The sequence below is a fragment of the Phalacrocorax aristotelis genome, chromosome 1 (assembly GCF_949628215.1).
Source record: "Phalacrocorax aristotelis chromosome 1, bGulAri2.1, whole genome shotgun sequence".
Lineage (NCBI taxonomy): Eukaryota > Metazoa > Chordata > Aves > Suliformes > Phalacrocoracidae > Phalacrocorax > Phalacrocorax aristotelis.
This window is the reverse complement of record NC_134276.1, coordinates 145,517,188-145,539,954: the sequence shown is the minus strand read 5'-3', so window position 1 is coordinate 145,539,954 and position 22,767 is coordinate 145,517,188. Positions and strand designations below refer to the sequence as shown.

General features: G+C 41.7%; 1 protein-coding gene across 5 annotated transcripts in view; it reads left to right on the top strand.

Annotated features, from left to right (window-relative positions):
* Window positions 1-22,767, top strand: part of SOX5 (SRY-box transcription factor 5) — a 722,135-nt gene that overhangs the window by 359,793 nt on the left and 339,575 nt on the right. For all 5 annotated transcript variants that reach the window (XM_075114236.1, XM_075114227.1, XM_075114264.1 and 2 more), the window contains exon 4: window positions 17,972-18,132. The gene's annotated coding sequence lies outside the window, so the exon portion shown is untranslated. The remainder of the gene's footprint in view (window positions 1-17,971; window positions 18,133-22,767) is intronic.

Sequence of the window (22,767 nt, the reverse complement as noted above, 5' to 3'; positions counted from 1 at the left end):
AGTTTACAGCTTCTTTTAGGAAAAGAATAATCCAAATTGCCAGCCAAAGCTATATATATCAGGGAAATTTGCATCTAGAATAGGATCTTTGATTTTTAGAGCTTGAGGACACGTAGATCTGCTCTTACTTATTCCCATTTTTAGCTAAAACCTGAATTTAACTCAGACCCCACTCATTTAGGATTGAGTAGCTTGTGGCTGACTAGCATGTATATATGTGTGCTATAGTAGAGCTTGAGGATGAAATTATCACACCACGTGTGATAGATGTGCATCATCTAAATTAGGTACCTAAATTAGGAGCCAAAGCCACCTGTACAGTCAATAAGAGACAGGCAGGCTTATCTAAAGGGGGCTTCAGATCAGCCATGGTAGGAACTTTCGCTGACTCTATCAACAGTTAGATGCCTGAAATTAGGTGGTATGAATACCCTCTTGGGTGCCTGGTGAGTTTTGTCTTTTGAGTTCAGTTTTCAAAGAACCAAACCAACATGAGAAACTCTAGGCTTGTACTGGAGCCAGGAATTGAAGAATCTGAAGCACAAGACTTCCCCTGATTTAAAGAAGAGGAAGAAAGATATTGGATAATGATCTTTTAATTTCAGTGTTCCCTATAGCAGATTTCAACATGCCTTCCTGATCAAATTCAGGTTTAAATTCTCATTTTGAATGTGCACATCTGTTAAAATATTAACTTGTTATATATCAGAATTTTCCAGGTTTCCTGGCAAGTCCTGCTCAGGATGAAGTCTTTCCAACTGTGTGTATTCAACAATGGGCTTATATATATAGGTATATACAAACACACAAGCTCTAGACAGTGAGAAGGGGAGAATGTTGTTACAAAGAAAGGTTCTTCCGACATTATTTATTGCAAGAGGCAGTAGCAGTCCCCTGCATTTAGATTGCCTCAGTAAATTTTAAAAGATCCTGTTGGACCAAAAAGTGTTAATCATAGAATCATAGAATCGTTAAGGTTAGAAAAGACCCTTAAGATCATCGAGTCCAACCGCTAACCTATCACTGCCAAGTCCACCACTAAACCATATCCTCAAGCACCACGTCTACCCTTCTTTTAAATACCTCCAGGGATGGAGACTCAACCACCTCCCTGGGCAGCCTGTTCCAATGCTTGACAACCCTTTCAGTGAAGAAGTTTTTCCTAATATCCAACCTAAACTTCCCTTGGCCAATGTTTGATCTGTCTTCAGCATTCTTTAAAATTTATTTGTGGAAAAAATACCAGGTTTCAGAAGTACAATTTTTTCATGCCGCAAGGCTCTGTTCAAACCTGGTGGTGATACAAGCCTATGAAAGTCACAGTTTCACTTTCATTGTCATTGTCTAGGAAGCGTGTCACAGTGCCACGACATCAGCCAAACAGGGATGTGACAAGGAGCTGAGTTCACCTGGTATCAAACCACCTCCGCTCCTGCAGCACATACTGAACTAGGCACCCTTGGACCTGACAGAGCAGCTGTAGCAGGATGGGGAGCACATGCTCTCCCGCCTTCTCCCTGGACATCCAATTTCCCCCTTTCTCCCTCCCTAGAGTGGCATTGGCTGGAGTTTCCCCAGCAATGTAGCTAGGAAATGGGAAAAAGTTGTGAGCTCTCCTGGTTACAGACCCGACTGTACCTTATTTTCTGCAGACTCCAGCTGGTACCTTGAAGCTGGTAGACTTCTGTGCAGAGGGGCAGAGGCTAAACCTTGCCAGGGAGGTGTGATTTGGAAAGTTTCAGCAGTTGTATGTAATACACTTAGTTTTTATCTTCCTTCCCCCCTGCTTTAGAAAGGGAGGAAAGTTCATGCAAAAACAATGTTTAAGCAAATTGCAAAGCCAAACATGGACAATTAAGGCCAAATTCAGGTTGTCCCTCCAATCACACTTCTGCCCTGTTGCATGAATGCCCTGTGATACACTTTTGAACTTCAAGAACCTGAGCTAGTTTTTTCTTTTCAGTGCAGAGGATGGACACACAACAGGACAGAATTAATAGGCAAGTTTTATACCAGTATTTCCTAACTTTGAAATGCTTGACTTTAACCTTTTTTTTTTTTCTCCCAACGTCTTTTGAATGTACACTCTATTGTTATTGAGTTCGGAATAAACACTTCACTAGATCTGAAGAGAGATCTTTCTCTCTCAGACAGCTTCTCTGAAGTTACTGGTTTCACCAGGGCTGAATTTGGCCCATTATATCTAATGAATTGTATATTCCAAAATCAATATTAATAATGCTGGGTGCTCTTTTTAAATAGATTGTAGACATTCATATAGTCTGTGTAAAGTTCATATGAAATGATACCTGCCTATTCTTTATTCATGCTTTTGGTTAATAAATAATCCTTTAGCTTTTCAGTAGTTGGTTTCTGAGATCCTGCTGGACATCTGTATTTATCATTTAGGAAGCCATCACCAGTAAATCTTTCTCTCTTCAGATTTTTGACAGAAAGCCCAGGGTTTTCAGGATTATTGGCTACTTCTCTTTTTTTTTTTTTTTTTTTTTGTTTTGGGGTTTTTAGACATATATATATATATAAAACCTATTCTATTGGTGAGTTGTAGTTTATCAATTGAGAAGTTGTTTAGCCAAATGTACAGCATGGGTGAGGCACTGAGAAGTCAAAATCAATCATCCACTTGCTGAATCTCCGCATTTGTTGTGAGGCACCATTTCATCTGGGGATATGAGTGACTCACAGAGGTTGGAGGGACTCATAATTTCCATACTACAGCACCATTTGCTAGGATTTTCTGACTTTTGTATTTATCATTAGAGGCAATGTTACACAATGTCAAAGAAAAAAAATCTAGCCTTCATAATGTGCTTTCCCGATTGTAAATGGGGCTGGATATCCTGTACCGAAATGTCAGGTTAGATCCTTTGTAAACTCTGAAGCCTGCTCTCAGAATAGAACACTTCTGGAGTGTATTAAACTGGTGTTAATTGAGAAACACATATGCCAATGACATTTTAAGCTACGCTAAATAAAACCAAACCTTTAGCAGGTCCCTATCACAGAGAGATCCTGAGATTTCACTGAACCTGCTGCTGCCGTCATCTTTTTTCCATCTATGCATATGTTGCTTGCAATGATATATGGTAACTCCTGATGCAAATACCACTCATACTGTTACAGCTTAAAAGGCCCAGAAATAGAATGCAAACACAATGTCTGGTTTTTTTCTGCTCCATGTTATAAAAACCTATGACCAACAGCCTAAAGTTTGAATCCTTTTCCCTGCAGTTTTCACACCAGCTGACTTCAAAACATACGTTTAACACTGCAAGTCATAAAAAATTCATTGGCTCTTTCTTTTTTTAGGGGGCCTAATCCTGCAAGTGTCTTAGGGTTCTGTGGCTCCTGTTGCAGCTGAGCCACAGGTCAGCACCTCAGGAGGGGCCCTGTCCTCAGACGACCCAGTGCCCAGTACATTCACTGACTCCACTTCCCTGACACAGCTGGCCCCTGGATCAGGCCCTAAGCGTATTGGTAAAGTACATGCACTTTATCTTAAGATAAATAAAGTCACTTGAAAAACGCAAAGCAAAATTGGGGTTGAAGTCCCTATTGTGTCAATATACTCATGGGATGTGGCAATATTTTGTGGCATATTTGATTTGTTACAGAAAAGGAAAGGCAGCCTGGAAGTTACCTAGGGCTGAGTCTTCGCAATGCTGGGCGCACAGCAGCCCAATGGAGCAGTGGTAAAATCCTGCTGTAATGCAACCACACAAACTCTCCCAAGCTGGCTTTGCAAGGCTGCTCTTGTTAGAGCAGCTGCCTTCTGCCGCAAGTTAGGGCAAGAGGTCAAGAGCCATTTATGAAGGGTCTGGTACCATTAAGCTGGCATGATATAGCTACGAGTGAAACTCTCACTGGCAGCTCATTGATTTCCAGGTGACAAAGCCCACTACTGCTTTGCCACTCAGTAACTTTTTGCCTTTAAACCAAAAAAATCCCCAAACCCCAGATTTTTCCCTCAAATAGCTCATGCAAGGGGTTTGGGGTTGTTTTTGTTTGTTTGGTTGGGGTTTTTTTGTTTTTCTGTTTTTTGACAAGCAGAAGCACTTCTGAAGGTGCATTGCATTGCTCCTATGCAGTGTGCTCTAGGACCTCTCTTGATGGCAAGATGATTTGTGGCCATCCCCTGACTATGTTCTGAAGGTCCTTACGTTTATTTCTGACCCACTGCCTTTATGAGCATAACTAATTTCTTTCAAGGATTTGGTGTCTATAAACCCCAGACTTGTAGGTGCCTGGCTCCTAAGCTTAGTGGAACAGGATCTCTTCCCTGGTTGCTGCCCCCAGGTGTAGTTACATGGAGTACCGGGTGCCTGCCTGATGCACAGCTGATGGAGCAGTGAGGGGGCTGCTCTTCTCCCAGCGGGTGCATGAACAGCTAAGGTCTTGCAAGGTCCACCCTGTCCATCTGTGGCCTACAATAAATCTTGATTTCTTTAGAAGTTCATCATGTGTGCTGGCAGCCATCTTCCTGACTTATACTTGTTTCTGGTAAGGGCTCATGTTGTGGGAAATCCGGAACTGCATCAGTGGGAAAGTGTCATCACCTGGGACATGGTCAACCTGTAGCTGTGCTCCAGGTCCCAGTAAGCTGGATGTTGGCCTGTGGTGTCTGTCAGGGGCTGGGGTGTATATTTCTAGGTATCTGATGAATGGAAATTAATGAAGCTGTTTATTTTTTGAAGAAATATCTCCCTTCCAAGCCTTCTCCTGTGGAAGAAGTATTAGACTGAGTGTATGGTAGTTATTAATTCAGAATATGTATTTTTCTGGTCAGTCAGGTTTTCCTGTTCTTGTTTGTTATGTACAGTACAACATGTGGGTTTAAAGTGAATATGTGCCTACAATGTCCTACAAAGATGGTAGCAGCATTGTTTGCATTTTGCAGATGAGAAAACGCAGAGCGATTGAGTGCTTTTCTAAGGCCAGACTGGAAAACTGTGGCAGGAGAAGGGAAGATTCTCTGACCACCCATTGTGGACTTTGTCTGTCCAGCCTGTCTGTCTGTCCTTTCTCCTCGTGGCATGGCATCACACCACCGTCCATTGGAGCACCTCTGGAGCACAGGAGACTTGCATGCTGTAGTGATTAGCCAGCTGTTTGCCATGCAGCCTTTCACGGGGTAGCTGCGTGCAGAATTTGATTATAACTCACTTAATTGTCCACTTCTTTGTAATTGTTCTTACTGCCTCCACTCCCGTTAATGGCATGCTCACATTGGGAGGATGGAGAGGGCTGTGCTGTGTTATCCCAGAGGATCCCTCTTTTCTCGTGTCCCTCAGACACAATAGCCGCCTCACACCAGCATGTGATCATGGTGTTACACACTCGAACACGCTCTTACTAACCCCAGGCTGGGGACTCCCTCGGTGATGACGCTGTAGATGCAGTAGTTGGGCTGGTGCAGATTTTAACGCAAAATATTATGATCTGTCTGTTTGCTTGCCCATCTGTCTATCTGCCTATCTATCTAATGGACTTACACGCATGCTGGAATAGCTTGGGGAAGGTCAGGGGGAGTTCAAGATGACAGAAGAAAAGGTCAATTTTTGTGTGCGTGCGTGTATTGCTCCAGCTAACTGATGAGGCGTCTTGGCAGGGTGTTTTGACTTGAAGAGACAGACCCATCCGTTCGGAGGACACGAGAACCCTTCCTGTGAAACATGGTAGACAGTTATTCACCAGAGGTGACTTTTTTATGGCTTTCCCAATGATAATGTTGCCTTGCAAATATCTCTAGCGATTCTGCTGTACTTGTTAGAGATAAGCGTGGAACGCCTGAGGTTTGGCTTGTGTTTAATTGGGACATCTATACATTCACACATGTTGTAAAATAGAGAGGGAAGCCTTTAACAGTGGTGAGAAGGGACTGAGTGTGTGCAACGGGGGCTGAGGGGGCTTGAGTGTCTCAGCGTGGGTACGCGCATGTGGTGGGGTTGATCAGACATGCAGCATGATGAAACAGCTTGGAGATGTTTCACTCGGTGACTTTTTTGGTGCCAAGTATTCTTCGATTTCAAGCAATTTTTGGTAGGTAAGCTGGAGATTAATTCTCCCCCCAAGCACTAAGTTAAGGATTCGATGGCCAGCGTGGTGCTGGGGTCCCGCTCTTCGGAGCCGCCAGTGGGAAGGGAGCAGCCTGGTTTCCAGCAGCAGCCCTGACTCACAGGGCGACCCTTAGGCAGTCAGAAGCCCCCAGCAGGGTTATGGACCAGACAGTCTATACCAGGGCAGGTCAAAGGGTGAGCGTACTGTTTACTGAATCGGTAAATAGCTAATTATTCAGCCTGGCAACAGGGTGAAACCCCGCATGGGATGTAAATCCTCGACAATTCAACGTTATCTAGTGGGGAACGGATCTGAGATCCAAGGATCCCTTGCAGCAGCAGAGGGGAGCTCTCTGCACTTTGAAACCTTTTAGGGTCATTGTACGATACCGTGGAGCCATTAAGGAGCCCTCACGTGCCAGAAGCAGTTTAACAGGCCCAGTGTTGGGCACTTAATTGTGTCAATAATTATTCACGCATTAGCACCAGCTCCTCCTTAAAGTGTGTACTGCGGTGACTCATTAAGTTATTACTGGTATTCATTACCAGTAAAATTAGCCTTTTTTTCAAAGTGTAAAATTTATGTTTTATAGAAAAATATTGCTAGGATTGCAACAGCTTTGCTTTACTCCCTGCTTGGTGTGGAGGAAAACAAGACTATGTGGAGATGAAGCAATATTTTTCTGTGCAAAAAGAAGCCCTCAAAATTAAGAGTCAGACAAATTAGAAGGAGTCTAGTGGGGGTTTTGGTTTTGGGGATTTTTTTTTTTTTTTTGCTTCTTTTAATTATTTTTATTTTGTGGGGTTTATGTACTTAAAACTGGGGTAGGGGAGAAGTTGCATTCATGCCCAGCTTTGACTGTTGGTCATGTGTGTGTACATGCTGTTTTCTGCTATCATGAGTAAGAAAGGTGCCCAGTGTCTTTTGATTAATAAAGTTTTAATGCATATGCAGCTGTCTTTATGTTAAATGCTTCATGGTGTACTTTGTTTCTTTAAAGGCTGATCATTTACAGTGAGCATGTACAGTCTATATGCCTGGAGGGAGAGCAATTGTTATACAACTCTCTAATCTGAACCATGATTAAAACCCCTTTTGTTCCTCCCTCCCTGCATTACTCCAGCCTATCATCTTCTCTGAGAAATCATTTGGCAAGTAGATATGTGTGTATTTTAAGAGAATAACTCCTTTTAAAGAATCAGTTTTGCTTTTGTTCTGCTTTTAGAACTTAGTTTTTTGCATTTCAATATACAGCGCTGTTCAAAAGGCGTAGGAGGGTCATAGCCATTTTTTGCATGAATAAGGTATAATTGAAATATGATGTATGCAGATATCATCACTTCTACAGCAATTATCCAGATTGTTTGTTTAGTGGGAACATACTTTCAAGTAGGGGTTGGTCAGTGGCAATCATGTTGCATGACACAGCTGAGGGAAATGACAAAGAATATGTAAAGTCTCACACTGTGAAATTTTACGTTGCACCGAGAGTGTCTACTAGGGGGAATCATTAGGAATTTTGAAGGTGAGGGCCACAGCAGTTTCAGAGAGAAATGTAAAGGAGGATGGGAGGCTGGCGCTTAGATCTTGGGGAGAGGCTGGGGTTTGGCATTATGTTTCATGTGGAGACCAGCAGTTAATGTGGTCCTTGTTGAAACTTGAAACAGCTCTATTAGTAGCTTGATTGGGGAGAGGAGAAGAGACCAAGAGTAAACAAAAATGTGCGGTCTGGAGATGGGCTTAATTGCGCACAATACATCTTGCCTCTGTGCGGCTTATTCTAATCACTCCAAATGGCAACACACACGGTCGCGCGCGCACACACATACACACAAATTTGATCTGCTCAAGCAGATAAAACTGCTATGTGTATAATATTGCCAGGCTAGAAGGAAAAAAAAATGGACATCTGTTTAACAATTCTCTATTGTAGACAGGATCATAGAAACACTGTTGCCTGCCTGTCGTGTTCAATCAAAATGAATAAAATGCTGATTTAAAAGAAAGAAAAAAATCAGGCAGAAGAGAGCCTTAAAGTATTTGCTTACGCTTTTTTTTTGTTTTAATTTCAGCAGCATGATGAGGAGGGGGAATCCCAGGGGCAGGAGGAGGTTTCAGGAACAGTGAAGGGAAGATTTTGTTTTATTTTGTGTTGGGTTTATTTTGTGTTTTATCCTCGGTACAGCAAGAGAGGCGAACAGCAGTCGGAACTAATTGTAGCTCGCTCAGGAAAGTCTTCATTAGCACTTGCCACACATGGTTACCAGATGTGCTGAAGAAGGGGTGGGAGGAGGGGGGAAGGGGTATGTGAAGAATGGGCTACATACTTAAACCTAATAATCTGTCTTTTGTTTTCAGGTCTATTGTGTTGGGGAGGGGAAGAATGGGGAGAGGGGAGAAATCCTGGCTGCTTTTTGATGCAGCCAGTCCCTACTAGCTGAATGGCATTCCTTGTCTTGCAGCCTCCTCCAAGGAAGGAAAAACCCTCAATCATGGCCAAGTAAAGAGGGGTTTGTTTATTTTTAAGTTATTTTTTAAGGCTATCTGTGAACTATTATTCTACTGAACCCAGCTGAAAGTATTTGGATAAGCAAACTGGTAAACCACTGTCTTTCTGGCCAGCTTGTGAATTTGAGCTGGGGTATTTTTTGTGAGCTTGTGGGGTCCCAGTGTATCAGTGGGGCTGTTGAAGTGTCAGTTCAATAGCAGCAGCAGCATCTCCGTAGTTCACGTGTACTTTGCCAGTGAGTATGAGATGCAATCAGTGAAGCCAAGTCCAGCGGGAAGGTAAGAAGAGCTCTGTGGTCCTGTCAGTCAGCCCTGAGGTTGTCATCTTGGTCAGATGTTTAACCTTCTGCCTGTTGCTATTAAAAAAACATATATTGAATAGATCTTCCATATGTAGTGGCTGTCACTGCTGCAGACCGAATCGTGGTCCTGCTGCCCACATAGATCATTTTCACAGGAACCAGTGGTAATTTTACTGCAGACGTTACCACAAATGTTGCTAGTTGCTCCTTAGGAGAAAAGAGCACCCCCCTCCCTATTCCTTTGAACTGATCATCCCCGGGGGGATCCTGTGCGGCCATCCCCACCGCCTCCCCCCACTTCAGCAGCACTGCAGCTTCTTTCCCCTCTTGGTCCCTGAAATCTTCCCACAAGGTCGGAATTTTTCATACTGGCATTGTATGTGCTTGGACATCCTCTTTCTTCCTGGGCTCCCCTCTTCGTTCCAGTGGTAAGAGAAGAGAACATCACCGTGTCCAGATGACAAGGCTTAGATGACTCTCTGAGCTCTGAATAATTAGGGATGAAGGTTTAATTATGGCACTACACATGATATCCACAAGATTTGGCACTCTGGTCATGTGAGAGAACAGCACTAGATGAACTTTTACTAATTAAGCACTCTGTTTCCCTTCCTTCTGGAAACTGCAAGGAGGTATAAATGTGGGAAATCACTTATGTTAAAGTGAAATAGAGACATTTTTGGAATCTTAAATAATCTGAGTCGAACCTAAATCTTGTGGCTCCAGTCTTGTTTTATCCAGCTTGGTTTGCCAGTCTGTAATCTCATCCTGCTTTGGAGCCTGGAAATGTTCTTGCTCGCAATCTCAAAGCGGAGCAGATGTTGCATAAATAGAAAATAGGTTGTGTGCACAGCCTAATCTAAGCACAGAAGGGCACGGAAGAAGGTTTGGATGAATGTAAGCTAATCAGGGCACAGATTTGCTGTACTTTAGGACTTAGGACCAAATTTTTTTTCAGATACGTTCTGCCTACCAGATCCCAAATGTGCCGTTCACTTTTTCCCACTGCATGGCAACTCCCACTTGGAGCTTTTTTTAATTTTTTGAGAATAGGGTAATGCCTGTCAGCTCAAGCTCACCAAAGGAAATGGCTGGTAAGAATTAATCTGTTCCATTCTTTCCTCCATGTTTGACTGTCTTCTCTATCCAGTGATCTTGTTATTGCAGGTCCAAATTTATCAAAGTCCAGGAATTCTTCTTTCAGATTCCCTCAAAGGAAATAATGAAGCCAAATCACTTAGCTGACTTAGGTGTATCTGCCTTTCCTACTGTAGGATTGTAGCATCTCCTTCGACCCTGTTGAAATTGTCTGGATCAACATAACTAGCATAGGCAGCGTCACTGCGTTTATGGCTTCCATAAAGTATCTTTATTAACTGTCAGAAAGGCCCAAGGAAAAGTTTGATAAAAATTAACCTATTTATTGTCCTAATTCTGCTGTAGCTGCTATTGCATCAGTTGCTTTCTTTAATAAAATCAAGTGCTATATTTGCAATTTGTATAATGCTCTCCCACATTAGTTACACAAGAATGAACTGTGGTTGTGCCAACATGCAGTATGTAGAGACAATATCTCTGCTTACAATTATTCATGATGAGAAAAACCAACACTGCAAACTTGATGTTTTTGTCAAGTTTTCTTTCTCCTGGAGGTGCACATTCGTGGTTTTTTTTCTTTTCCTCCCACGTGTTACCCGCAGAATGGGTTTCACATGTAAGTGCTATTGCCTTCATGGTGAAACCACAGGCATACACAGTAGATATCATCTTAGCTGATTTTCATTGTCATGTGTTCCACAGAGATAATAAGTCAAATTTGAAATAGCTGTTGATGGCTCAGGTGCCCGTGCTCTCCACTCAACAGGTTTTCAGTTACTTGGAGCTTCAGCAGGACTTCAGCAGGACAGAAGTTATTTCAGAAATTTGACACACTGTCACGTTAAGACATTCTTCATATTATTAACTTCACTTTTAATTATTATAAGTTAATTGTTTAAACATTTTCTTAAGTTGGAGATGGAAAGCATAAGGATCAGATTTATTTCCTGCTTTTTGTGCATTTCCACACTGAAGTCAAGGTTTCAGGCAACAAGGCAAATATTTTTATGCAGATACAAAACTAATCAGCCAAACATGAAAATATTCCTGTGGGGTTTCCTGGAGGCCTTGCTGGGGACACTGCAGTGTAAATAATATATAATGCAAATAATAAGCAATATAGCATAAGTATTATAAGACAGTAGGATTCTGTTAGGGGCCAAACATAATGCATGATCCACATGAGCTGGTACTATCATCCTTTTTATGATGCTCAGAATTGTATGTTTTTTGCTGCCTCGATCTCCTCACATGCTTTTTTTTTTTTACCCTTACAGTGTTCTTCTGTAATGTACTCCATCAAAATGCATGTTTCCTCACAGATGATGTCATTTAAGCGGAAAAAAATTGTAAATCCTTCTTTAGTCTCCTGTAGTTTTTCCTGGGTAGACGGCTGAGCTCAAACTATTTCTCTTTCCAGTATGATGTATAAGTAACCAATATGATTTTGATTTTATCTGCATTTCAACAGTAGTCTATGTCATTAACGAGTAGCCAGCATTATTCTAATGGTACACAGTAATTACATATGGCAGTGTTTTTGCTCCCTTGATTCGCAATTTTTCCAATACAAAACACGTGACCGAAAGGACAGGCAGGAAAGTTTTATTGTAATGTTAGGAAAATCAAGAAGAGCAAGTTTACTGGGGAGAGTACGAATAGCTTTTCTCTTTTCCAGGGTAATGACTTGAAGATAGATATGCAGTGCAGCAACATGAGGTCCATCTTCTTGTCACCTCAAGATGAGGTTCCTGCGGTGTGCTGTCCGGGAGGAACCTGTGGGCTGCTCAGGGACAGATGCTGCTGGCACAGGAGATTGCAGCCTAGTTCGTGTGCAGGATTGTGTGCAGGTCTGGGAGCAGGGGAACCTGTTGCTCCCAGCCTGCACTGACTTCCAATAAGTTTCTGATACTTACAGTGGATTTGCAGGTGTTGGCTCTAACCTGTACAGTTTCCAGAGAGCCTGGGAACCCTGTTACCTTCTCTTGTTGGAAATGCTGCTACAGCTGAGACCAGAGCAAGGCTAGGCTGAAACTTAGGTGCAAGGGAAGGTGCTCATAAGGTGTCAGGCATCTTGGCATAAATATCCCCTTCCTTCCCCTTCCCACCCCTCTTTTTTTTTTTTTTCTCTCCATCCCTAAATCTGCTGAGAAAGATATGGGGTCAGATTTATATATTTAAGAACGATCCTTATCTTTTTAGTTTTTAATGATTGGGCATTTACAGTTTCACCACACACACTGGAAGCAACATAACTATGAAATGAGAAGGATTTCTGACTGAATAAATTTATTTTTATTTTGTTTTACTTGATTCTGTTTCCATGATGAAACAGATTAGTTTCCCAACACCATGTCTGCAATTCTGTCGTAAAGCTTACAACGTGCAATGTGCCTTGTAAAGCCCTGTTCTGAGATTACATGAATGTGTGAGAATCTCTACCTCCACTTATGTAAAAGTAAATTTTTACTCCAATGAATTGCAGTGAAAAACGTGAAAATATGACATGGGGGCACCCTAAAGAAGTGAGAGGAAGATAAAAGCAGAAGGATCTCAAGTGCATTGGAAGGCATTTCTGTGTGTTTTAGGGTCGTCTTTGTTTCTAAGTATCACAGTGACAAATCTTATCACGTTAAGTACTGGTCTGATGACTTTTGAGTGTTTGGGAGGAGTAGTACCTAAAATATCCTTCAGACTATCGCTCCTGTCCTTGAGTCGCTTAGTTTTTCCTGTCCCACAGATCCTGGATGGTCTTTCCCTGTGCTCTCAGGTCCGGGGTCCTGGCAGTGCTCCCTCATCATGGCTGCAGAGGTCTTGGCTTCTCTCTGGTCCTGGTGAAGCCAAGGTGACTGGGAGAGTAGAGCACTTCTAGTCCTGCTTTCCCCTCTCCCCCAGGCTCAGCCTCTGTTGTTTCCTTATGTGTTGAGCATTTTCATTTAGATTTGGCCCCAGGAGCAATGAGTTGTGCTGAAGAGCCAGCCGTCTTTTGCATTAAATTTTAAGGAGAACAGAAAGCAAATGACATAGAGTATAAAATAAGTACTTAAGTAAACGTTTTCATCTCACTTGGGGCAGTTTGACAAAATAATGAAAACATACCACATGTATATGTGTCTGCACATAATCATTGTCATCGTGTTTGCTTTTGTTGTCAGCAAAATTAAGCAGCGAAACATTTTAGGGAAGACTCTGCTTGCGATTCGGTGGCAAGCCTTGGCTTGTGGCATGGGCGCCCAGCCTTTGCTAAGGCGGCCTGCAGCGTGTGAGCTGAGCCGTGTTGCTCTGCAGAGCCCATTAGTTTTCAGAACATCCCCTGCGTGTGAGCAAGTACTTGCTTTTACATAACACGAGGATCAAGGTCTCAAATGCTAATTCTTCAGTTTCACCTGAAGGTACGGCTTGCCAAATTTTAGCCTCTTTCTGATCCATGATGGAGCAATGAAAGCAATAGTGCTTTCTAGAGCTAAAGTCTTACTGTAATCCAAACCAGAAAAAGAAATTGTGTCCCAACTTGACTTGTATTCGTTTCAAATTCTGTGCAAATTTTGAGATTTTTTTTTTTCACCAGGCAGTGCAACCATGATCTTTTTCATCAAAAGGGAGCAAGCAGCAGCAACAAAATTTCACATCAGTGGATGATCAAGTCTTTGTACCATTAATGAATTTCAAATGAAATTTAAGAATGCTAAAAAAAGATAACTCTTTAATTATAGGGACAGCAATTTTCAGGTCTTTTCTTGACTTCTGTGAGAAAATTTCTTCCAGTTTAGGAAATTCAGGATTATTTTCATTTTGATAAGAATGGAACGTCCATTCAGCAGACAATAAAAGCTGTTTTAAACCTGTTAAATACTATGAAATAGATGTGTACAGCTAATTAAGGTATGTGTTGAATCGTAATTATGTCATCCTGAGGGATTTACAAATAGAGTCTAGTTAAAATTTGATTCAATCTTCTATCATTCACAGAAGGTGCAAATTATTATTCATTTAGTGCGCTCTGATTTCAGTTCTAAAGGTAATCCAGAAAAAAGGGAGAGGGATTTCTGTTTTATCAGCATTGTTTAAGAACTAAGATCCCTTAATTATCGCACTGTACCAATAGTCTGCTACCAACTTACTGAAGCAGTCATTCAGGTTTGAAACTAACAATTTACCCTCCAAGCAAAGAAAGATATAAGAGAAAGTGTTTAGTCAGCAAGCAAATGTACCAAATTTTATGTTTTGGCTGTTGCTGGCGCTTGTGTTTCTGAGCTACTCAAACGTGAGTCACTTACATGATACCTTTCAATCAAAGCTGTCAAAACAATGAGACAGATTTCGCAAGAAAGAAGAAATTAAAAAAAAAAAAAGGCAAAGGTGAAATGAGGCTCCATGGGATCCAGTTCTGTCAAGCTTCTGGAACCTCTTTCCAGGCTCTTTTTTTTTTAGGTAACATTGGTAGACTTTTGTCTTACTCCTATGTGTAATTTCTTGTCGTAGTAATGAAAAATTAGGTAAGATTCCTAATCACCTTGTGAGAGTATTATAGATTCTTTTACAAGGAAGTTAATTTTAATGACCTTAAAAGAAAAACTTTACTGCTTTTCTGGATTTACAACAGTATTTGGAAATCCCTGCAGTTACCATTAAAGTTGGCCTTAAAAAAAAAAAATTCATGAAGTATTTTTATGTCTTGGAATGAAAACTGTATCTTTCAAAGAAATTGTGAAAATTCCTAAGAAGCCAGAAGACTCCAGGAGCTACAGTGGTGGTGATGGTGTGGTAGAAGCAGGTTTTCTGTTCTGCTTGATTCGGAGGTCCAGCCTCTCCAGCTGCTGTGACTTCTCTTGTGCACATCTGAGCTGTCATGGAAATTTTATCAAAACTGAGATATTTTCTTGATAATATTTTGTTTGTTACATTTTAACTATTGAAGCAGGAAAAACTTCTTCCTACAAATTATTTTCATTAAACCTATTTCTTCTATTTAAAAAAATAATCAGACAATAGTCATATTACCAAAGATACAAGACATTACACCTTTTTTTCCAGAAACTTAAGAATACGCAGTCTGTGTGGTTATGTTGGCACTTATTGTTTGGGCTTTTTGGAAAGTAACTTTTAGCGTGCTTAGACTGGATGTATCTGTTGTGTGGTTTTATTGCAGAAAGGTAAGGTTCTCCCGCACTACTTTTTTAATACTGCATGTTTTCCTATTGATATCAGTGGGACTGATTATGTATATTAAACAGCTTTTTTGGGAATAAGGATTATGTATCCTGCCCTGCTTAATGCCAGCCAGTACTGAAGAGGAGCCACCTCTGTGAAGGAGCACAGTCGCTGCCCAGCAGCTCTCAGAAATGGTGTGCGATTCTTTAAGTTGAGCTTAAGCAAAGGTGCTGGACTTCTTTGGAAAAATTATCTAGGAGTAAAACCTAATTTGCTGTCTTCTGATTTTATCTTTCTAACCAGAGTGGCATTTTGGTAAGGTGAATAGAAGAACCCGTATTATCTTCGGTTGGTTGGGTTGGGTTTTTTGGAGAGAGACAAATGCACTTGACATAACTGGTTTTCTCTGCATGTCCCGTCATATTTAATCTTTTGACACAGCTGCTTGCTTACAGTATGGTTTGGAGCACTACCCACTGAAAAAACGTAGTCCTAATTGTCGCTTGGGATTTGGCAGAAAACTGCCATATTTATGCTTTTTTTTTTTCTTTTAGACTGCTTCATAGAGGTGAGTAATATGGTGGGTAATATTGTAATAGAAATGGAAAGTGTTCCCAGTTCTTAGCAAGATAAGAAAATGTTGTTTCTTATCTGTGATTTAAAGAGAGATGAAGGGTAGGTGAGGTAGAGATACATGAAAGCTATTGTGCACTTGGTAGGAGCTGCAGAGGAGAAATATCTCTCACCAGCAGCTTGCTTGAGTGTAAGGGAAGAGAAAGAGGGAGCTTCTAAGTGAAGGGAGAGGACTGGAACAAATCTCAAGCAAAATCAGAGAAAGTTGATGGTTTATTTTCTTAAAGAAACAGGTACACAGCTTTGAGATGGTTACTGAAAAGAAGAGAGCAAGTCAAGCTGTAGGCAGCTTTAAATGCTTGCTTGCTGTTGATGCTTTGGGATTTATAAAAAGTCAAACTCCCCTTCAGTCTTTGGAGGTAGCTGAGAGAAGCGAGGAGAATGGGATGGGCTTTAAGCCACCCTTGATTTTGAAGGATTGCGTGTAAATACAGGGCAGTCTGCTGGGCCCCAGGTATAGCTTAGCTGGGGTTTGCCTTGCCTTCCTTCCTGCTTCAGCATAGCTGCATGAGAGAGGGAGGCAGTTTTGCTGGAAGTGGTATGGGGATTGTTTTAGGTTACATCTGTCCCCGGGGAAGAATTAGTTGTTTGGAAGTTGTTGTCAGGAGCATATGCAGGAGCTGTGAAGATGGTGAAGTTTGATTTCAAGGTGCAGAACGCATGTGACGAAGTTGGTGATAGGGTCTGGTTGGGTCTGTAGCCACTTAAATAAGCTCTTTTCCTCGCCATCCTTATCAGATTTGTAGCTGATTTTCATCTGATGTAAGCTACATGAGCTGCTGGCTACCTGGTCTGTGCTGGCATTTGGGTTGGGAGTGGAGCAAATGCCCCAATACCTACCTGTCCCTGCCTCCTTCTGCAGAAAGGAGAAGCAAGCTGTCTTAGGTGCCTTTCTTTGTGTTACAGTAGCAGTGGATGTATTTGGTCACCGCAGTGTCCATATACTGAGCTGTTTTTTCCTGACACATTAGTTTTTGTCTTGTGTTTATTTGCACGCCATTCTCTGATCAGCGAGAGGTGCGTGTCCTGCGTTGAGAAGAGTCATGACACCTCATGGGCCTGGGGACCAGGGCTATGAAATTAGGCCCTAAAATTCATGTGTGTGTGCTAACTGTTGGAGAAAATCTCATATTTGTTCTTGACTAATTGCAATACATTGGAAATGTGTGGCCAGTTTTTCCCATATTAGAGTGAAGGCTGCAAGCTTAACTAGCTTTAAACATGAAAGTTGAAATTCTTCTGTATTCAGCTGACTCAAGAAGTTGAGGCTTCATGTAAAACAGTATTGCAGGATGCTGGTGTGCAGCCTGAGGGGAGTCCATTTGGGTTTTATGGAAGTGAGCCCTTTGCTTGCCATAAAGAAATAACATGAATGAACACCAACACGGGGCAGTCACTTACCCAAAAGGTGCTGCAAAGTGTTTCCCAGTGAAGATTTTTACAATGGAGTCAAGCACTGTGAAGTCTTTGACTCTACTCAAAGGCTACCGTCATTTCTCTATATGGAATGAATTATTGTTTCGTATCACAGAATAATAACTTCAGGTTCAGAATTCATTATAAAGCAGGAGGATTTTTCCAAGAGGGTGGTGTCTCTTTAGGACAGGAGATGAACTGCTCCACAGAACTTGTAATAGGAACAATGGAGAAAGACAAGTTTGTCCTTCCATTTCTTCTTACTGGGATGTGCTCGCAGGTTGTCTTCTCTTACAGACTAGTAAGTGGGCTAAAGTTTTGGAGCTGCACATAGAAAGCTTAGATCTTACTTTTGCACTGAAAAGCAGAAGTAGCTACAATAACTGGTAGTGCACATAAAATCATTTGCTACTGAGCTTCTAATAGTAGCAGATTTCAAAAATTACGCTTACTGTTTGGAGCTGGTGGAACATTTGAGGGATTTATGTCTAACAGAATTTGCATTTCATGTAATTTGGATTTAATGAGTCAGTGTAACACAGGCAAAAGGGTTTCTGAGAATGTGACTCTCCTTTTCCATGGCACAGTAGGTACTTCATCTTAATTTTTAGTTGCATGCTAAGAAATCAATATGTAAAGCAGAAGTGAACAGATACTTAAAAGGAAAGCATCAGAGAAGTTGAATAGTCACTTACTGGGTTAGTGTTTAAAGCTGGCATGTATTTCTGAGTGGGAAAGGTCTTCAGAATGGGGCAATTCACAAACCACTTCTTCCCCTTCAACAGCTAATTCAGAGACAGCAGGTGTGTAAGCAGCCCCTTGGAAAGAGGACCAAGTGTAGTTTGTGGCAGAACTGAGTGGAGATGATCCCAAGCTGAAAGTCAAAACAGGATCTTCTTTTAAGTTCATCAAGTGACCTGCAATTTTAATCCAGCACCTAAGACAGGTAAGAGGCTTCTACAGAATCTGCATTTCCCAAGGTCTTTTAATATGTGAATCCTAACCCTTATTCATTAGTGCCTTCGGGTTTTGAAACTACTGATGCAGTACCAGGTACCAGTACCAGGTTTCTGGTAGTTTTATTGGGCTCTAAGGTACCTCTTTTGGCAAAATCAAGTCAGAGAGCCATGGGTGCATTTGTCAACTATCCCACAGTAATGAAAAATACACAGAACATGCCTGGGACCAGACTTTGAGAGTAAAACAGGACTGTTTCTTGTGTCTTTGTATCTCATTTCCATGTAAACCAGGAGAAATTTGTTTGAGTTTAGCAAGAGGTCTGCATCAAGGTGGGAAGTGTTGTTGGCTCTTGGCCCCTTGCTGGAGCTGATTCCTAGAGAAAGTAAATTTGGTCCTGCAATGTGTTGCTGTTACAGAATATATACAAAAAAAAAAAACCCAAAACCCTGAGAAATTCCAGCATGCCTTTTGAAATGTTGTGTATAAACACTAGGGATTTGGCCGAGAGAGAGACTACCTGCACCACCCAGGCTGGGCCAGCTGCAGACAGCTGTGTGGCAAACTGTTAGTGGGCTGATGGGCAGAGTCCTTCAGGAAGGCAACGAGCGTAGGAATGAGCTCCATGTTGCAGATTCCCATCATGAAGCTCCTTCCACGCTCCCTTTCAGTTTCTATAGGCTTTCATACTTGCTTTTGGGCATGAGGTGCTGGGTTCCTAGGCAAACCTGGGCTTTTCTTCTTTCTTTCTGTAGGATGACCTGTGCAGTCCATATAAAATGCCCTGCCATGCAAGTTACTTGAGAAGTCATGTCAGTGGGGGCGGGGGGGCATGCTCTGTGTCTGCTCACGGGAGGGACAATGTATATTAGATCATGAAAACTGAGAGCTGCTTTGCTCTATCATTTCATTGGGGGTGAACAGCAAGAAAATATGTGATTCTATTCTCTGTGGCTTAATTTCAGGCAGAGATAGGTCTTCAGGGCAGTAATATCCTTCTTCCTCAGCTAACATACCCACGGGACCTCTGTATTACGGTGTGCGCAACACATCCTATTCTGACACCCCACCCCACGCCCCCCCCAAGCACTGTTTGTTGTAAGTGGCTGTATGATGCCAAAGCAGAGCAGTACGTGGCTTCTGCTGTCAGAGAAACCCCCCCTAAAAATGAGGAGCTGCCTCTGCAGATGCATGGGCAGTGAGGGCTAGGGTGCTTCTAGAGGGCAGCAGCCACAAAAGCTGCTTTCTGACAGACAGTGTCCTTATGCCTTAATCATTAGCCCTAATGAAGGGGTTTTGTCATATGAAAAAAAAAAAAAGGAGAAAGAAAAAAAGAAACTCAGAAAAAAAAAAGACAAAGAGAAAAGAAACAGCCAAGAAGGAGAAAAGATGGGGAATAGTTGGGATTATCTCTGTGCCGTCTCTCAGGTCCAGTGACAACACGACTACAATGGGTAGCTTTCAGGACTGCATATGGTCTTCCTTCCGAGGGAGTTGATTAAGCGACTCCGGATGAAATTGAAATCCTGTGATTTGACCTTTGTCTGGCCTGGGAGGGCTGCAATTCGCATAACAATTTCCTTTTGTTCTTTGTTTGGAGTTATTAATCCAACATGAGCCTCGAATTAATCAGGGGTAGTGCGTCGTTACATTTCTAATTCACAGCTCCACTGCTTGTGTCTTTTTTAATTAAGGCCGAATGATAGCAGGCCTTAGCCCCTGATTGCAACACTTACTAACCACACATTGAGGGATGAAGAGGCTAAATAGGCAGAATGAGATTACTTCAAGGTTTCACTTAATTGTTTTCTTCCTTTAAGTAAAGAGCACTGAATGAACATTGTTAATGCCAGGCTGGGAGTATTTCTTTTATATGTGTGTTATGTGTGTGTGTGTATGTGTGTGTGTGCTCGGGTGGGGGAGGTTATGAGGGGTGCACCAAGGACTCGGAGCTCTAATGGCTCAAGAGTTTGCAAAATTGAAGCCTTTGGTTATTGATTTAAACCATTCCTCCCACCTCCCCTGGGGGGCAGGGGCAAGTGTAGAGGAAGGAGGAAAAGAGTTGAAGAACATTAAACTTAAGTTAGCTGCATGGATTTTCTTGTATCCTGTGTTGAACTCATTTGTTTATGTAGTTTTTCTTGCTGTTTGCTAGTTGTTCAAAGGTAGAAAATGCAGGGAGATTGAAGGCTATTGGACATGCTAAAGGAATGTGTTGAGAGACACAGCTCTCCAAAGCCTGGAAGTGGTAATAATGATAATAAAATAAAGGCGAGCCAGATTTTGCTCATTCTGAAGGATGTTCAAGTCATGTTTCAAAAGCTGTTTGTAAATTTGTATTGTTGGAGCAGTTCAGGGCCACAAAGGCGCAGGTGCTATTCCAGGGGAACAGTGTAGATGATCTCAGTTAGAATCATGCTGGATAACTTAGCCTGTGCCAGCCACTTGGGATGCTGGAAAACAAAATGCACTGAGCACCCAGCCTTGCAACATTTATTTGCACAAATAGTTCTGTTAGTTTAAAAAAAGAATAAAAAAGGATAATGGGTTTCATATTGCAGGATCAGGCACAGTGTTTCAGCCTCCTATTGTGCTGTACATTGGATATGATTGTTATGGGGAAAGGTTAATATTTAAGGTCCCAAACCCTCAGATCCTGAATATACATAAATCCCATTTAATTCAATTTGTGTTGTGCACCTGCAATACCAGATGAAGCCCTGAAATTCTGGGAAACTAACTCTTCCTGAGTTTTTTCATCCATCCAAGGAGCTAGTTGGATGGATGGGGGAAGTGCTTGCTTGGAAGAGTTAATTTTTCTGTGTTAAATGACAAGCTGGTGTTAATCATACCAGCCTGCCCAGATACAGAGATGCCATGCTGACTCTGGCATGGGATATATAGGGCAGCAACGCTGTTCTTGCTTTTCTGAATTCTCGATGCGTGGTGGCTGTTCCACGCAGAATTATCTAAGAATGCAATGATAAAACCTCCAGATAGATTAAGCAGAAGTAGAGTATAAGCTTCAAAGGAGAAAAGTGCTCCAGGTAAAAGATTATTTCTGTGTTTAGAAATCTAAATCGTGAAAGGAGTCTGCTTTTTTAGATGAACCTGAAAAGAACAGGCTATATTCAGTCTTCCACAGAAATGTATGTAGTATCTGGAAACAAAAACAAACACAAATCTTTAGGTCTGGCCTTCAGTAGCTGCAAAGAAGCACTGGTAACTTCGTTTCTTCCCGTGCTCAGTCATGTCAACACAGGGTTTACACTGAATTGGGTTCACAGGTTCAAAGCCATTTTCTTGACTTTCCTGCTCTTTCCTTAGGTGCTGCCTGGTCCTGTGTGTCAGGATACTTCTGGTAGATTGCTAGCTCCTGTGCAGGGAGAAGTCAATGGAATAAGAAGATGCTCAGCATTTGTTGGAGTAGGGATGCCTTACTTACACATAATTTTGTTTTTCAAAACCAGTTTTAATGCTCTTCCACTGAATAATACCTCATTCTGCAAGTACTCCTATTGAATCAGACTTTGCATGGAAAGAATAGTATTAAGTATGAAAAAGCACATCAGAATCTGACCATCAGTCACTTATTGTCATTTATTTCCATTTAAAGACTGAATGCTTCACATTTGTCCACCTTGTTCTCTTTTTCCTAGAGATCTCTGCAGAACAGTTGTGTTTGTTTATAGCAGACACAATTCCAGAATTGAAGCCTACTTTCAGTGCTGTTCTGTGTCTTAAATTTGCGTGCTTCTTTTTTTAATTATTGTTTGAAGGTTCACTGTCTTGGTTTAAAGGTGTCACATTACACTTCTAAAGGGGCTTGGGATGAATGGGTACACCCATGTGTTTCTTGTGTGAGTGTTTTGAATAACATCTTAAAACCCAGAGTCCAGTCTATTCTGTCTCCTGTTTAAAATCTCATGGCAGTGGTCATTCAAATGGGTATATTTGGGATACTTCTAAAATCTGCTTCTTCTCCTTCTTCTTGAATAGCGTAATGTTCATCATCAATGTATTCAGCAGCTCTCCTCAGCAAACTTATAATACCATTTAATTGTTGTGAGATCCTTAAAGATGAAAGAAGGTGTATAAACACATGGCAGAAGTATTATAATGCATCTTTGGATGGTTAATCCTCATTGTAAAGTGTCTTGCAGGACCTCGCTATACAGCTAGAACCAGGTACCCTGTCGGTGGTTTTCGGCAGTTGTTTTGATTTCTTTAGAATCTGACGTTTACTCTGTTAAGGAAGCTAGGCTTCTTCCCATTCTCAGGAACAAAAAGACCAGGTCATGGTGCATGATAATGCTTTCCTGTCCTTACCCAAAGTGGCTGTAGTTGCACTAATTTAAAGGACAATCCGTTGATCAGTAGTTCTTGAATATTTGCAGCTGCAACAGTCAATGGTGCTGAGTCCACAGATAAAGGAGGAATTACTTTTGTTGTTGCTGCTGCTGTTGTTCCTGACTGTTTTAGACAATCCATTGCTATTTATGAAACATTTCTGTTGAGATCAAAACTGCCCTGAGCCCTCTCCCCTCCCTCTCCTCTCCCCTCCCTCTCCCTCTCCCCTCCCTCTCCTCTCCCTCTCCCCTCCCTCTCCCTCTCCCTCTCCCTC